The sequence below is a fragment of the Thamnophis elegans genome, chromosome 12, assembly GCF_009769535.1.
Source record: "Thamnophis elegans isolate rThaEle1 chromosome 12, rThaEle1.pri, whole genome shotgun sequence".
Taxonomy (NCBI): domain Eukaryota; kingdom Metazoa; phylum Chordata; class Lepidosauria; order Squamata; family Colubridae; genus Thamnophis; species Thamnophis elegans.
The window spans coordinates 43,135,960-43,154,284 of record NC_045552.1 but is presented as its reverse complement, the minus strand read 5'-3'; the positions used below and the strand labels follow the sequence as shown (position 1 = coordinate 43,154,284).

General features: G+C 44.0%; 1 protein-coding gene across 2 annotated transcripts in view; it reads left to right on the top strand.

Annotated features, from left to right (window-relative positions):
* The first annotated feature begins 18,230 nt into the window (after positions 1–18,230).
* The window catches only part of CYSLTR1 (cysteinyl leukotriene receptor 1), a 42,737-nt gene continuing 42,642 nt past the window's right edge, over positions 18,231–18,325 (top strand). For both annotated transcript variants that reach the window (XR_004256238.1, XM_032227311.1), the window contains exon 1: positions 18,231–18,317. The gene's annotated coding sequence lies outside the window, so the exon portion shown is untranslated. The remainder of the gene's footprint in view (positions 18,318–18,325) is intronic.

Genomic DNA, 18,325 nt, shown 5'->3' with positions numbered 1-18,325 from the left:
ACAGGTGGGTTTCATGGGTTCGTGATGGGCTAGATGGGGGCATGTGACTGAATGGGTGTGGCCAATTTGACATCACTCGTGCACGCTTAGTCACATGACACCCCTCACCAAAATGGGGAGGTGCCATAAGCCAGGTTGATCAGGGCAGCATGCTGCTCCGGGAAGCCATGCTCGGCAGGCTCCCATCTGTGAGCGCTACACACTATCACTGTCAAAAGTGCTGTGATTTGACACATAGATATAATTCATTCATTTTCATTTTAGCAGCCCAGGCGTTCCAGAGTTATGCTGGAACACACACACACAAACACACATCCCAAGGGATGTTAGGGGTGTTTTACCCCACAGTATTTGTTTCCAGTCGACAGTGTACCAAGTTTTGTTGAAATTGTTTGAGGTGTTTCAGATTTTTCAGAGTTATGCTAGAACACAGACACACATAGCCACACACAGACACACACACACACACACACACACAGACACACACACAGACACACAGACACAGACACAGACACACAGACACAGACACACACAGAGTTATGCTAGAACACAGACACACATAGCCACACACAGACACACACACACACACACACACACACACACACACACACACACACACACATATATATATATATATATATATATATATATATATATATATATATATATATGTTTTCTGAGGTTTTCGCGGGTGTTAGTATGTAGGTCTCTAGTTGTTCGGGTTTTCTCCCGCGTAGAATTGGAGAATTGGAGATGTCTTGGCGATGTTTCGACGAAGTCTCATTCGTCATCTTCAGGTGGCTTCAGACTACTTCAGGTTTGGTGTTTCCAGGAGTAGAAACACCAAACCTGAAGTAGTCTGAAGCCACCTGAAGATGACGAATGAGACTTCGTCGAAACGTCGCCAAGACATCTCCAATTCTACGCGGGAGAAAACCCGAACAACTGGGTAACATCATCAGTGCTAGTCAATGTTATCTAGTTTGAAATATCTCCCAGAAAACAACCAAGCGTAGGGAACACCCAGGATTCCTCATCTCAACCCTGAGTTACAAATAATCTCCTTTCTGGAAAACAACTTTTTCCATTTGCCCCAGTGGACAATGCCTTTTCATGCTTTTCAGACCCTGGGCCAGAAGCCAGCCTGTTTGTGATTCTGACAACTGCAAGTAGTTTATCAGTTCAGACTCCAAGAAAATATTCTTTTGGTCCCCTTTTGTTCAGCCAACTAAACGGGGAGAGGGAGAACATTTAATGAATGACTGGCAGGGAATCCCTAGGATGAAGCCAAGCATCTAAAAAGACCCTGGACTGAAAGGGAGGGAGAAAGATGAGGGATGAAATTCACGAATAAGAATGTAGCAGTGATCATGTCATAAAGAAAAGGAGAAGATGCATGGAAGGAAAGCTATTCCTGTTGACTTCTACTACTGCTCCATCCACCTGACAGATGACTCAGTAGAAGAGAATATGTGTAGCTCAGGGTTGAACTGTAAACTCCTTGGTGCTCTCTAAACTGGGTTTTCTTGCAAACATTTCAGATGTCTTATACATAAACAGAGAGCAAATCCCACTTCCCTTTGAGCACTGATGATGCTACCTAGTTGGGTAATGAAATGTCTGCAAGAAGACAACAAAGCTCAGAGAACACCAAGGATCATACAGTCCTTCTCCCCTTCCTTCCCCTCCTCCTCCACCACCACCACCTCTTCCTCTTTTTATTCTTCCTCTTTTTTGTCTGCTTCCTCCTCCTCCTCCTCCTCCTCCTCCTCCTCCTCTTCTTCTTCCTTCTCCTCCTCCACCACCACCTCCTCCTCCTCCTCTCCTTCGTCTGCTTCCTCCTCCTCCTCCTCTTCCTCCTCCTCTTCTTCTTCCTTCTCCTCCTCCACCACCACCTCCTCCTCCTCCTCCTCCTCCTCCTCCTCCTCTTCTTCTTCTTCTTCTTCTTCTTCTTCTTCTTCTTCTTCTTCTTCCTCTTCTTCCTCCTCCTCCTCCTCTTCCTCCTCCTCCTCCTCTCCACAAAACCTTCTCCCATCTAGCACTGATGATGTTATCTAGTTGGGTAATGAAACGTCTGCAACAAAAGAACCAAGTTCAGAAAGCATCAAGGATCACACAGTCGTCCTCCTCCTCTTCTTCTTCTTCCTCCTCCTCCTCCACTCCACAAACCTCTCTCCCTTCTAGCACTGACAATGTTGCCTATTTGGGCAATGAAACATCTGCAAGAAAACAGCCAAGTTCAGCAAGCATCAAGGACTCCACATTGACCGATGACTGCCCAAAATTATAATCTTCAATTGGAAAAAAAAAAACCCTACCAGTTTATATTTTCCGTAAAGCAAGACAGGAAAATGATCCGATTACACAGAAATCTTTTCATAGACAGAGGGCCTCTGAATTCAGTCACAGTATAGATAACACTGAATTATATGTTTGGTTTGGCTTTTCATAATCTCTTCTCCATTTTAGGAAGTTTTCTTCCTAAATGGTAAAAACAGTTGCTTTTAGTGGGGGCGGGGTGGCAATTTCTGTTTAAAAAGACAACATGTGTCTTTGCAAAGTATATCCGGCAGCAGGTCTCATCAATTACCTCTTTTGACCGCTGGATTAAAACTACAGACAACAGTTGGATGAACATCTGGATAACATCTGGATCCACTTATTGCTCATGCCTGACAAATTACAGGACGGTTCATACCAGGGGTGAAATCCAGCAGGTTCTGACAGGTTCTGGAGAACCGGTTGTGGAAATTTTGAATAGTTTGGAGAACCGGCAAATGCCACCTCTGACTGGCCCCAAAGTGGGGAGGGAATGGAGATTTTGCAGTATCCTTCCCCTGCCACGCCCACCAAGCCACGCCCACAGAACCAGTAACAAAAAAAAAATCAATTTCACCACTGGCTCATACTCAGGCTAACCCATTTACTGGGCTCCGATAATGTGCTGAGCCAGATCAGTTACAAGCCTAACGACTTAGTTTGCTTAACATGCTAAGACTGGCTAGTTTTTAGCCTTAATCAGGTCAGTTACAAATCCGGTGGCTTAGCTTGCTTTAACATAGTCCGGTCGTTTTATTGCTTGTGATGTTCTGTAAAAGCAGAAATCTGATAAGCTCAGGGGTGAAATCAACTTACCTTCGCTACCGGTTCGCAAATGTGAGCTCGCATGCGTGGTACTTTCCGTGCAGGGGTGGGCTTCAAAATTGTTTACTACCGGTTCAGTGGGCGTGGCTAGATGGAGGCCATGTGACTGAGTGGGCGTGGCCAACTTGACATCATTCATGCATACTCAGTCACCCGACCCACCACCATCAATCCACACCCACTGAAGTGGTGGCAAAAGGGTTTTTTTTGGGGGGGTAGGCCGGGGCTCTTCACTGTCTTTTTGGGGGAGATCCCCAGAGCGCCTTTATTTTGTTCTGTGGGCTCCCTCACAGGAAACTTCTCTTTCTGGCCCACAGCAGAGAACAAGGTTGCTACCTGCCCCACCCTTCCCTCAGTCTCCGCATCGCTGCCCATTGCCAATTCGACTCTGTGCAGTGCGGGCTTTGCAGGATGCCATAAGCCAGGGCGGTGTGCTGCTCCAAGATGCCAGCACCCTGAAGAGGTCCGTGTGGGACTCCTCCGGCTGCAAAGTACGGCACGAGGGGCAGAAGCCCCCAAACCCAGCGGTGCAATGTAACTCCAGCAGCAGCAGAGCCCACTGCCCTGTCCCCACCCCGATCCCAAGCAGCCGGGCGTTGCTGCTGCTGGAGCTGCGTTGCCCTGCTGGGTTCGAACCGCTTGAATTTCACCCCTGGATTGGCTTCTGATTCTGTGTGGAAAATCAGAAAATAGGTCAATTCAGCAACCAGTTTAAGCAGGTTATTGGAACTCAGCCGTCATGTAAACTGTTGTTTTCTTTGCCCAAAGGTGTTGTAACTCAACAGGATGTTGAGGCCTCAAACTGGGCGAAATCTACCGAAGTTGTGTGTGCACCTTCTAAAAAAATTGCAAAAGCTGTTCTCACCTTTCCGTTTTGAATGTGGAAGGAAATGCATGACAGCTGACTCACATTTATGACAGGTTGTAATGCCCCGTGGTTGCAGGTGCAGACCCTCCTTCTGACAAGCAAAACCAGTGGGGAAACGAGATTCACTTAACAACCATGTTACTAATTTAACAACGGCAGTGATTCGGTTAGCAAGTGTGACAAGAAAAGTCATAAAATGGGGCAAAACTCACTTAACAAAATAGGTTTCAGGATCAGTTATGATTGTAACTCGAGCTTTACCTGTATAGGATGGGATCTTTTAAAGTACAGGTAGTCCTCGACTTATAACAGTCCATTTAGTGACTGTTTGAAGTTACAGTGGCACTGAAAAGAGTGACTTAGAACTGTTTTTCACACTTACCACTATTGTACCCTGTTTTCCCAAAAATAAGACCTCCCCGGATAATAAGCCCAATGAGGCTTTTGAATATATGCACTAAAATAAGTCGTCCCCTGAAAATAAGCCCTCCCCAAAAATATTGCAACCCAGCAGCAGCCATGAGGTGACCACACTCGTTGCCTCCTGCACCTCAAAAATAATAAGGCCAAGCACTTATTTGGGGGGGTCAAAAGAAAATAAGACCCTGTCTTATTTTTAGGGAAACACGGGTAGCATCCCCACAGTCACGTGATCAAAATTCAGACATTTGGAAACTGACTGGTGTTTACGACCATTGTAGTGTCTTGTGGGTCACATGATCCTCTTTTGCAACTTTTGACAAGCCAATGTGGGGGGCCCAGATTCACTTAACAACCAGGTTACTAACCTAACACTCGCAGTGATTCGCTTAACAACCGTGGCACAAAAAGTCGTAAAATGGGGCAAAATTCACTTAACAAGCGTCTCGCTTAGCAACACGAATGTTGGGTTTAATCATTGTGGATGCAAGGACTACCTGTATACCTAATTTCAATGAGATTTAGAAATAAACCAAGGTCACTTGTTTTAGTTTGGGCAGGTTTTATTTATTTATTTATTTTATTTTGTTTGTTTTGATTTGTCAACAAGTACAAGGAAATAAGTAGGCACAAATAAATGGATAAAAATAAGCAAAACAGCCATAAACACATAAAAAGAGTGCATATAAATGGGACAGTAGGGCAAGGACAGTAGGCACACTGGTGCACTTATGCACGCTCCCTTGGGAACCTCTTAAGAAATGTGTAAGGTCCACGGTGGACAGCTTAAGGTAAAAGGTATGTGGGTTAGAAGAACTAACAACAAGATCGGGGAGCGTGTTCCACGTATTTACTACTCTATTGCTGAAATCGTTTTTCCTGCAATCAAGATTAGAGTGGATTACATTTGGTTTGTATCTATTGATAGCCCTTGTGTTTATTGCAGTTGAAGTGAAAACAGTCATTAACAGGTAGGATGTTGTGGCAGATTATCTTGTGCACTAAGCTCAGGTTGGAACGTAGGCGGTGTAGTTCGAGTTTATCCAGGCCTAAAATTTAAAGCCTGGTGTAGTGGTGGGTTCCGGATCCCGTTGCAACCGGTATGGTGCAACGGGGCCGGGCATCCACCATGTGCATGCACGCAGCACACATGCAACACTCACATCCATACTTACCGCCCAGCGGAGCATCGCACAGGCGCCATATACTCCGTGCGTGTGCGCGAAAGCCCCGATCGGCTCAAATATAGGTAAGGAGGGTGGGCGGGCCCTCCAGAGCACTGTAACAGAACGATACCTGGTGCTCCCAGCAGGCACCGGTACGTACGTATCCCACCAACTGGCCTGGTGGCATATGGAATTTTATTACGAGCAGAGGAGTTGAGTACTCTTCTTGTAAAATGTTTAGTGGCTACTTTCTAGAAAACGGCCTCCAGAATTCACAGGCCATGCACGTCCTCTGTCCAAGTTGCACACCCTGGATATAAGCCTTCCCAGAGTGGACCAAGAGTGGGTTTTTAGCCTACGATGGTGCTGAAAAATATTTCCAGTTGCCCAACTGTGTTATTTCCCTGCAAAACGACCTTTTCTGATCCAGCCTTAGTCTCAGGGTGCCTGACAACTCCTCTCGCCCCCCCAAAGGTCTCTTAGTCACTCTTTTAAGTGGAATTTATTGCAACATGTATCTGCAAATGGCAATTATGAAAGGCTGGCATGATTTCAGCCCTTGCCAAAAATACACTGAATCACACACACACAAAAAGACTGATTATTTGTCAAATTAATCTTCATTATGGCCAGCTTAATAACATTGTTCATATATACAAGTACTTATATGGTATATATCTGGAATATGTCTCAGCAGTCTTTTTGACCTAAGGTTTTTCTAAAAGCATTACTCAATAATATAAAATGCAATGAAGTGTGTACAAGAGATCACATTGGATGAGGGTTTTTACAACTTCAAAATACTTATACTGTGAGTGTTAACACTTATAAATTACCAGTGTTATTACTTATAACTCTAACTCTCCAGTAGATAATTTGTTTGATAATTTTTTTGTCATGGTTCTTCATGGTAGTAACCTTAAGAGATCATTCTTGCTTTTCCATCTAAAGGTGATAGTTTTACAGGCTGCTTTCTTGGATTTAGATATCATGCTATCAATAGTCAATTTCAGCTATATGTCTGTCTAAAAAGGGAGAGAGAGAGAGAGAGAGAGAGAGAGAGAGAGAGAGAGAGAGAGAATAGAATAGAATAGAATAGAATAGAATAGAATAGAATAGAATAACAGAGTTGGACAGGACCTTGGAGGTCTTCTAGTCCAACCCCCTGCTGAGGTAGGAAACCCTATACCACTTCAGATAAATGGTTATCCAACATCTTCTTAAGTGTTGGAGCATTCACAACTTCTGGAGGCAAATTGAGAGAGAGAGAGAGATGAAAGAGAGAGATGAGAGAGGGAGAGAGAGATGAAAGAGAGAGAAGAGAGAGAAAGAGAGGAGAGAGAGACAGAGACAGAAAATAAAAGTGTTGTACATGCCTTACTGACACTATTAAAAATTAATTGGATCTACATTGCCAAAGGCCCATTCCCAGAGACTAGATAATAATAAGTCAGAAATGTCAAGTAATCTGCTAGAGGAAAAATTATGCAGATTCCAGTTGCAGGCTTTCCACATTGGACTGATATAGCTTGGTTTGCCTGAAAAAACTTAGTGAGAAAGAGAGTATGAAAGAGAGTTCAGTCCTTATTTCACCTCTTTCTGTTGAGTCTATAGGGCAGAAAAGAGGATAGACTAGGTCTGAAAAGACCAAAGAAGATTAAATATTTACACATTTACGATTTAGCCCTTTCTTTTCATGACTTATCACTGGCCATATTTGCCCGACTCAAACAATGCTAGGGAAACAAAATGTTTATTTGCTGCCCATCCTGCCTCAAGGCATTTACCTCTAACCATAAAGGGGCTTGGAGAAATGAAATTGTTCTGTTTGAAATTATATGCCTGCTCTCATTTCTGGAACGTCTTTGATGCTTTCCCTTAATAAGCCTGCAGAAAGGGCAAATAAGCATGCTATGAGTAAACTGTAGGGATATCCCCTCCTCGGCTTCTTTAACAGTTCCACAAAGATGTCAAGAAAGTAATATTCTATTGAGCTAATATGGCGACCCAGTGGCTCAGTGGCTAAGATGCTGAGCTTGTCAATCAGAAAGCTTGGCAGTTTGGCTGTTTCAATCCCTAGCATCGTGTAACAGAGTGAGCTCTTGTTAATTGTTCCAGCTTCTGCCAACCTAGCAGTTTGAAAGCACATTAAAAATGCACGTAGAAAAATAGGAGCCACCTTTGGTGGGAAGGTAACAGTGTTCTATGCACCTTCAGCATTTAGCCATGCCAGCCACATGACCACGGAGATGTCTTCGGACAGCACTGGCTGTTCAGCACTGAAACGGAGATGAGCACCGCCCCCGAGAGTCGGGAACGACTAGAACACATGTGAGAGGGGAACTTTTACCTTTACCTATATAATGCAAAACTATATTCATTAACAAAATATCTTTTATTCTGTTAGTAAAACTACCCAATGCTGCTCAGCTTTCCCAATTTTTGATGCTATTAAATGAAATATCTCTCTGTCCAATGTCAAAATAAATTAAATGTAAAAGGTTATATGCTATCTCTAATTCTTTCCAAACTGCGTTTTCTATAGTTTCAGTACCCTGCATTCTGAAATTCGAAACTGTTTTTCAGTCCCTTGTCAATCACGGTTTTTTTTTAAAAAAAATCCTTTTTTAGACTGGTGGAATTAAGCTAGGCATTCAAGAGACTAAACTGTTCACCCAACGAGATCAATAGACAGATTAATAGAGTCAAATTGATTCCTTAAGTTTGATTCTGAATCATTGTTTTTGATGCCATATTATTGCTTGGATCTTTCTACTTCCACTTAATCTCTAGACAAAGATGGATAGCCTCCCACTTCCAGGTGTTGCTCTTAGCATCCTTGACCATCCCCGCAGATGTAATTCAGCAACATCTGGATGTTGAATTGGAAAAGCCACAGGTCCCTAGATAACAGGGAATTGGCTGAATATACCGTGTATCCCAAAAAATAAGACAGGGCCTTATTTTCTTTTGACCCCCCCCCCGAGATAAGCGCTTGGCCTTATTTTCAGGGAGGTCTTATTATTTTTGAGGTGCAGGAGGCAGTGAGCGTAGTCACCTCATGGCTGTTGCTGTTGCAATATTTTCGGGGAGGGCTTATTTTAGCGTATGTGCTCAAAGGTCCAATTGGGCTTATTATCTGGAGAGGTCTTATTTTCAGAGTAACGGGGTAGAACTTCAGAGCCGACCAAGTGATCATTTAGGATGTTGCCAAGATCCCTTCCTTCCGTTGTACATTAATGATCCATCAACTATTAAATTATTCTTGGCTTGCAAATTATTTTGTGCTTTAATCCTGACAATGCATATAAAGTGCTTGCTGAAAACAGTTGATCATATAGCTGGTAATGTTCAATTAAGAAGACAGACTGTTTGGAAAATGACTGGCTACCGTTACTACCAGAATGCACATCAAAGGTTTTTTTATGGAGCAACCACATTAGGCATCAAATTGCGACTGAGGATGAAGGCAATGTTTGTGAAGCATTGTATGGTTACAGTGTTGGCAAAAATGTTTCAGAACAAACATTACCAGATACAACACAACTAAAGACAGTGTGTACATTCACAACTACCTTTAAGATATTTGTTGGGGGGTCAAATCAAATGGGGGATCGGAGGCTAAAATGTATGAAGAGCAGTTGCAGGAATTGGGTAAGTCTAGTTTTAAGAAGAGAAGGACTGGGGTGACATGGTAACAGTCTTCCAATATTTGAGGGGCTGTCACAGAGAGGAGAGGGTCAAGCTATTTTCCAAAGCACCCAAAGTCCAGACAAGGAATAATGGATGGAAACTGACCAAGGAGAGATTCAACCTACAAATAAGGAGGACTTTCCTGACAGTGAGAACAATTAATCAGTGGAACAATTTGCCTTCAGAAGTTGTAGGTGCTTCATCACTGGAGGCTTTTAAGAAGAGAGTGGGCAACCATTTGTCTGAAATGTTATAGGCCCATGATGGAGAACCTATGGCATGCATGCCCAAAGCGGCACACAGAGCCACATCAGCTGGCGCACGCAGCATCACCCCTCCATCTTCCGGGTTTTTGGTGTCCATGAGTGCATGATGATCAGCTGGCCAGCAGCATGCAGCAGTGCCAGAAACTGGAAGAGCTGGTCTTCTGTTATCCAGCGGGAGCATGAGGGCCAGCCAGCTGATCATCGCATGCGCATTCGCTCCAATAACCGGAAGTCTAGCTGGCTGGCGTGCATGTGCCCACCGGAAACAGGAAGTACGTTTTCCGGCACACGTATGCTCCCTTGGCAGCTCCTCTTCCGGGTTGCATCCCAGATCGGCACTTGGTGACAAAAAGGTTTGCCATCACTGTTATAGGCTCTCCTGCTTGAGCAGCGGGGTTGGACTAGAAGACCTCCAAGGTCCCTTCCACCTCGGTTATTCTCTTATTCCCTTTGTTAGTCTATTAAGTGCCACTGACTGCTATGCAATTCATGACCTACTAGCCATAAGGGGCAGTGGGGTATAGATACTTACTTTGCATCTGCTTCCTTTTAATCTATGAAATAGCTAATTGGAGGTTTTTCCCTTTTCTCATTCTTCCCAGGCAAATAAATGCATACAGAACACATGTTTGGGAGTGTCTTCCTAATAGGATAGACATACTTAGCTGCTAAGCTTTGCTGATCCCTGTGATTTATTCCCTGAAAATAATTTTCCTTTCCGTTCTTGTTTTGAAATTTGCTTTGAGATTAGATTCTGAGGCGCAGGAAGGTTGACACTCAGGGAAAATACTTCAAACTCCCATAACATCTGTCCCATAAATCTAGCACGGTTAAAGCAAAACTGTAAACAAGCAGGAGAATAAAATGTACAATGTAAGGTACTCCTGTGTGGAGCCTCAAGATTTTTGCCATGGGTGCCTTGCATTGCGCGTTCATTTGAGCAGATGTGGGGAAAGCATGAATGTCTTCATATTTATTCTCATTTGATCAGCTACACAGATGTGACATTGTGTTTTGTTTGTTCATTTTATTTTAGCGCTCTATGCCCATAGATTGCAGGACGGAGATTGATAAGAGTCCAAATGGCAAGAATCATGTTTTGACAAATGCCAGATGTTTTACAGACCCTACTACAGCAGGAAATTAGTTGCAGGAAACGGGTATATAACAAGAGCGTAATATATGTCTGTTACAGAAAACAAATGTTTACATGTATGTGTTAGAAAGTTTTACAGAATAACAAATAACAAGTTTCTACTAATTCTATTCTGGTATGTTATATTCTAGTATTTCCTTATCAGAATAGAATTGAATAGAATTCTTTATTGGCCAAGTGTGATTGGACACACAAGGAATTTGTCTTTGGCGCAGATGCTCTCAGTGGACATAAAAAGACAAGATACATTCGTCAAGAATCATAAGGCACAACACTTAATGATAGTCATAGGGTACAAATAATCAATCAGGAAACAATCAATATCAATATAAAGGATACAAGCAACAAAGTTACAGTCCTGCAGTCATAAGTGGGAGGAGATAGGTGATAGGAATGATGAGAAGGCTAATAGTAATAGTAATACAGCCTTAGTGAATGGTTTGACAGTGGTGAGGAAATTATTTGTTTAGCAGAGTGATGGCATTCGGGGAAAAACTGTTCTTGTGTCTAGTTGTCTTGGTGTGCAGTGCTCTACAGTGTCGTTTTGAGGGTAGGAGTTGATTCACCTTCAGTATACAGGTAGTCCCAGTTGACACTCTTGTTCCGTGACCATTCAAAGTTACAATGGTTCTGTATGGGGAGACTTATGACCATTCCTCAAAGTCGTGGCTGTTTTAGCATCCCAATGGACCATACGGTCCTGATGCAGGAGCATGGCAACCAGCTTCCAATTATGATGGACACAGCATCTTGCAGTCATATAATTATTAAGAACCACAGTGGTGCAATGGTTAGAGTGCAGTACTGCAGGCTACTTCTGCTGACTGTCGGCCGCTTGCAATCTGGCAGTCCGAATCTCACCGGGCTCAAGGTTGACTCAGCCTCCCATCCTTCTGAGGTGGGTAAAATGAGGACCCAGATTGTTTCGGGCAATATGATGCGTGTGTAAACTGCTTAGAGAGGGAGGGCTGTAAAGCACTGTGAACTGGTATGTAAGTCTAAGTCATTCCCATTCATTATCGCTTACCTTCAGTGCCCACAAAGTCAATGGGGAAGCCAGTAGGAAGCCACAAATGGATGCTGCAGCCATGCTGTATTCATCTTAACAATGGCAACTGGGATTACTGGACCTGCCGTCATAAGTCAGCCCAGTCACATGACATTGTGGCTTATGATTGTGTCTCTCAGCAACAGATTTGCCAGTCTCAATTACTATCCTTAAGTAAGGAGTACTTGTAATTATTCTATTATAAAAGTACTTTTTGTACCCATAGGAAGTGAACCCCACTGACTGCATTAATGTTTATTTCCAGTTAAGTGCATGTAGCAGTAAAATGTATACTAAGATTATTCTTTAATTTTAATTAAGACTCTTCTAAATAAGACAAAATTGGAATCCAACATGAAATTCATTCATATATATAATTCATATATATTCATATATATAATTTTCTACTCTAACATTTTAAGTTTTATTCTATGCTTAGCTCTCATTTGTTCCCCCCAATGGTTTGGGGTTTTTTTGTATTTAAAGATTGCTGAATAATTGTTTTTATGCCAAGCATTTTTAAAAAACCTTTACTCATTTCTCGCTTTCTTATTCAACAGTGATCAAAATCATGTCATCAGGAGATTCAACAGCAGATAGTGACTGCACATAGCTAACAGAAATATCGTTTAGATAAATTTCTGTGGGGCCAGGTAGATTTAAAACTAAGCAAATAAACCGAGCGTGAAACATTTTGGGGTCTCCCTTAAATTTTCCATAAAACGATTGTGTTTCTATTATGCCCCTGGGAAGATCTTAAGATTGGCAGCATTGTTCCTGTAAGATGCTGTTCCGGTTTTCATTGTTGTTTCAGCTGGCCAGAAGGACATGTTCACAGTCTTTCCTAGCAAAACCCCTGCTGTGCTTCTGGCTATAATCAGGGACATCCCAAGAAGCCAGTTAGGGAGCCGAAAAGCATTTTTGAAGCAATTGGATTAATCTGTGATCTAATTAAAACCTGGAAATGAGATCATTACTGCAGGCTACTTCTGCTGATCATGGCCAGCAGTTTGGCAGTTCGAATCTCACCAGGCTCAAGGTTGACTCAAGGTTGACCTTCCCTCCCTCCCACCCTCCCTTCTTCCCTTTCTCATTTTCCTTCCTGTGGCACAGTGGTTAGAATGCCGTATTGTGACTCTGCCCATTGCCAGGAGTTCAATTCTCATTGGCTCAAGGTTTCATTTCATTTCATTTCATTTATTTGTATGCCGCCCTTTTCCCTGGGGGGACTCAGGGCGGCTCACAGTTCAAAAAGGGAGGGAGGGAAGACAAACAGTATTCCAATATGGAAACAATACAACATATTAAAAGAGAGCACAACAGTCACACAATTCGGGTGGGGTTGGAATCTTAACCCCAGGCCAGCCGGGACAGCCAGATCTTCAAAGCGGCGCGGAAGGATTGGAGGGTGGTGAGGGTCCGAATCTCCATGGGGAGTTCGTTCCAGAGGGTCGGAGCAGCCACCGAGAAGGCTCTCCTCCGGGTAGTTGCCAGTTTGCACTGGCTAGTAGATGGAATTCGGAGGAGGCCTAATCGATGCGATCGTATCGGTCTAGTGGAGGTAATTGGCAGTAGGCGGTCTCTCAAATACCCAGGCCCACTACCATGAAGGGCTTTATAGGTGATAAGTAGCACCTTGAAGCGCACTCGGAGATCGACAGGCAGCCAGTGCAGCTCGCGGAGGATAGGTGTAACATGGGTGAAGCGAGGTGCACCCACAATCGCTCGCGCGGCCGCATTCTGGACTAGCTGAAGTCGCCGAATGCTCTTCAAGGGCAGCCCCATGTAGAGCACATTGCAGTATTCCAGCCTAGAGGTCACAAGGGCACGAGTGACTGTTGTGAGGGCCTCCCGGTTCAGGTAGGGACGCAACTGGTGTACCAGGCGAACCTGGGCAAATGCCCCCCTGGTCACAGCCAACAGGTGGTAATCAAAGGTCAGCTGTGGGTCCAGGAGGACTCCCAAGTTGCAAACCCTGTCTGAGGGGTGTAAAATTTGGCCCCCCAGCCTGAGCGATGGAACACTAACCAACTTATTGGGAGGAAAACACAACAGCCACTCGGTCTTTTCTGGATTGAGCACAAGCTTGTTGACCCCCATCCAGTCTTTAACAGCCTCCAAACCCTGGCTCATCACATCCATCGCTTCGTTGAGTTGGCACGGGGCGGACAGATACAACTGGGTATCGTCCGCATATTGGTGGTATTTTATCCCGTGCCGTCGAATGATCTCACCCAGCGGTTTCATGTAGATGTTGAAAAGTAAGGGGGACAGGACTGTACCCTGCGGCACCCCACACGTTAGGGGCCTAGGGGTTGATCTCTGCTCCCCAACTAACACCGACTGTGACCTGTCCGAGAGGTAGGAGGAGAACCACTGTAGAACAGCGCCTCCCACCCCCACCTCCCGCAGTCGTCGCAGAAGGATACCATGGTCGATGGTATCGAAAGCCGCTGAGAGGTCAAGGAGCACCAGGATGGAGGCGTGGCCTCCATCCCTGGCTCTCCAAAGATCATCGGTCAACGCGACCAAAGCGGTTTCTGTGCTGCAGCCAGGTCTGAAGCCTGACTGGAAAGGATCGAGATAACTGGCTTCCTCCAAGAACCGCTGGAGCTGAAAGGCCACCACCTTCTCAACAACCTTCCCCACAAAGGGGAGGTTGGAGACCGGACGATAGTTAGGTTGACATATCCAGACTTCAAACTGTTTAAAGATCAAGGATCATGAAAAAATAGCATGGTAAATAGCAGCATATTACTTAAATTAGAATCAACAGGAAAATCAAATGCCAGCTAGTAATAATGAAAGAACTGCGTTGAACAAGAAGATGTAAACAACTATGTGATAAGGGATTCTTTAGAAAAGACAGCTCAACCTGGGAAGGTTTCCGAGGAAACTGCTTGGAACAGTCGGAAACTAAAGTCAGGTCAAATATAAAGTCAGATTCTTCTTTTCTTTTTCTTTTTTGCTAGCATGCTATCTCCAAAATTTCACTAGTTCTATTTGGAAGTTTCAGAGGTCAACTTTAAAACCTCCAGTCTAAGATCCAGCTAACCCACTGGTCAAAGTTAAAAGGGAAGTTTATGATTCAGCATGGCTCAAATTTGAATCTTGCACAATCTGTGCAAACAGAAGACTTTAAACCTAAATAGGGTTTGCAAGTAAAGACTTACTTAGTTCAGGATGGTTTCCCTCTATCCCCTCCTCCGGCTTCTTTAACAGTTCCGCAAAGATGTCAAGAAAGCAATATTCTATTGAGCTAATCCGGCGACGCAGTGGCTCCGTGGCTAAGATGCTGAGCTTGTCGATCAGAAAGATCGGCAGTTTGACGGTTCGAATCCCTAGCGCTGCATAACGGAGTGAGCTCCCATTACTTGTCCCAGCTTCTGCCAACCTAGCAGTTCGAAAGCACGTAAAAATACAAGTAGAAAAATAGGAACCATGTTTGGTGGGAAGGTAACAGTGTTCTGTGTGCCTTCGGTGTTTAGTCATGCCGGGCACATGACCACGGAGAAGTCTTCAGACAGCGCTGGCTCTTCGGCTTTGAAACAGAGATGACCACCGCCCCCTAGAGTAGGGAACAATTAGCACATAAGTGTGAGGCGAACCCTTACCTTTATTGAGCTAATGGAGGGGTGTCAAGCTTGATTTCATTGAGGGCTGCATCAAGTCGTGTTTGACCTTGAGGAACTGGGGGGGGGACATGACCAAGGGGGGGCATGGCCAGCTTGATGTCTCTCATGTCGCAGGAACCTGTGGTGGCCCAAGGACTCTGCCAGTGAAAACGGGCTCCTGAGCTCCATTTTTGGCTGCAACAGGCCTCCTGCAACCCTCTGCCAGCAAAAATGGAGCTTGGGAGGGCTATATGTGTTTTCTTTGGCAGAGGCACTCTGGGCTGGTCCTTCGCTGTTTCCAGGGCAGGGTCATGGGTCAGATTTAAGCACCCTGGGGGCTGGATCCAGCCCGCAGGCCTTGAGTTTGACACCCCTGAGCTAACGGATGTGCTGTGCAGCTACCATTTAGATATCAAGAGTCAGAAGCCTTTTTTAGCATCCTGTCACAGGTTGCTCACAAGTGTGATCCATGGAAAGAACCTGGTTTCTGACTTTGGCTATGTTGAATCTCCCCACCACCACCACCACCACCACTATATTGCTTTTCTACATAATCACACACATACACTACACAAACACAAACTCCCCTGCTCCATCTGAGTGACTCAGAGATACATTCGAGCCTTCTTCCTTTCATCGCCTCTGCTAGTCTGCAGCCTCCCTGACTCTCCTCACTCAGAAGCAGGAAAACAGCAGAAAGATGGAGAGATGGGTTGGGTTGGGTTGGGCAGGGGGATTAGAGGGAAGCAACTTTTTCCCACCACCAGTTGCAAAACAACAATAGCACGAAATTCTGATGAAGGAAAGAAAGTTGGCACCTAAACCTTGAATCTTGTCCGGACTAATTCTAAGCTAAAATGTATCTTGCCACTTCCTGAAAGTTTTGTACCCTTGAATTCTCAAGGGTACAAAACCTTGAGGAAATGTGCTGACACATTTTAACTTAGAATTAGTCCGGACATCCTCCTTGTCTGCAAAAAACGCCTAGAAGAATATTTGAAGGCTCTCAAGGTATTCTTTTACTTTTAGAATAGAATAGAATAGAATAGAATACAATACAATACAATACAATACAATACAATACAATAGACTACAATACAGTAGAGTAGAATAGAATGGAATAGAATAGAATAGAATAGAATGGAATAGAATTCTTTTATTGGCAAAGTGTGATGGGACACACAAGGAATTTGTCTTTGGTTTATATGCTCTCAGTGTACATAAGGAGAATAAAATACATTCATCAAGAATAAAAAGATACAACACTTAGTGATAGCCAAGGTTACTAATAAGCTATCAAATCATACCAGGAAACAAATAAAAACAATGTAAATTGAAAGATACAAGCAACATGATTATAGTGGGGAGAGATAGATAATTGGACGGGAGAGAAAAATAATAGTAATACAGCCTTACTAGGTAATTAGACAGAGTTGTGGATATTAGTTGTTTAGCATGTGATGGCATTCGAGAAAAAACTGTCCTTGTGTCTAATTGTTCTGGTGTGCAGTGCTCTATAGCGTTGTTTTGAGGGTAGAAGTTGAAACAATTTCTGTCCAGGATGAGAGGGGTTTGTAAATATTTTCATGGCCCTCTTTTTGACTTGTGCAGTGTACAGGTCCTCAATGGAAGGAAAGTTGGTAACAATTTTTTCTGTAGTTCTAATTATCCGTTGAAATCAGAGGATGGTTGCTTCCAGTTTGCATCAGTTTGGGCAAACCGGTAGCAGTATTTTGGCCTTGGTCGCAGAACCGGCAGCGACCCAGGCTGGCCACACCCCTGAACCAGGTCCATTGTCACTGCTGCTGTTGCCGGCATGCTTTTTAATATATTTTTTCATGTTCTGCGCATGCGCATAACAATTTACAGTCAACTGCACATGCGCACACGAAGCAAACCAGCAGCAATGCCGGCAGCAACCCACCCTTGGTTGAAGTCTATGTTTGTCTTGGTTGCAGAGCCAAGCCAGACAGTTATGGAGGTGCAGGTGACAGACTTTTACTAATGTCCGATATACAGTGTGGATTCCAGGCAGACGAGCTGTATTCGAGAATTGGTCTGGCAAAGGTTTTGTGTGCCCTAGTTTGCAGTACAATATTACCAGAAAAGAAGCTTTGCAATATGGTATTTCAAGCCTCAATCACTCGGAGAAGAATTTGTGGGTGTGTTTTTCTCTTTGTAACAGTGTTCTTCCTGGGATGTATTTGCCTCAGAGTTTGTGTGTAGGCTTGCTGGTACATGTGGAGTCCATTGTGGTTGTGTGCATGCCTGTTTGAGTATTTGAAGGAAGATTGTGCAACTCCTGATCCTCAACCATCCCTGCATATACCGTAGAGGTTTAAAAGATTTTCTGTTGCTATATTATAGATGCTTTTGTTTTTGGTTTTTTTCAAGCTGAAGGGTTTGATGTTTGTGCTTCAATCAGTTTTGGCAATTTAATTTTGTAATTTTCCAGGAAGCACTTAAAAAAATGTGGTTGGGAACACTTATTCCTTAACCATGTCTCAAAACAGTAATTTTAGGGGTGGGGTGGGGTGGGGACATTTTCCGGGACTCCAACTTACTGAAAGAGATTCATTGCCCCCGCTCTCTCCATCCACTCTTTCTCTCCCCCTCCCTCTTTCTCTCTTTTTCTCTCTCTCTCTCTCTCCCTCCCTCCCATCCCCCCTCTTTCTTTCTCTTTCCCTCCCTCCCTGCTGTCACTCCCTCTCACTCCCTTTTTCTCTCCCCCCGCTCTTTCTCTCTCTCCCTCTCTCTCTCTCTCTATCTCCCTCTTGCCCCCTCTCTCTCCTTCCCCCTCCGCCTCTCTTCATTTCTTTCTTTCTTTCTTTCCTTCTTTCTTTCTTGAACAGATTTGGAGACCGTTGGTCCAGTTATCACCTCTGCCACATCTTTCTGGAGGATCTCATCTCAGTTCAGAAAGCAGAAATCTTCAGAAGGATGTGAGTAG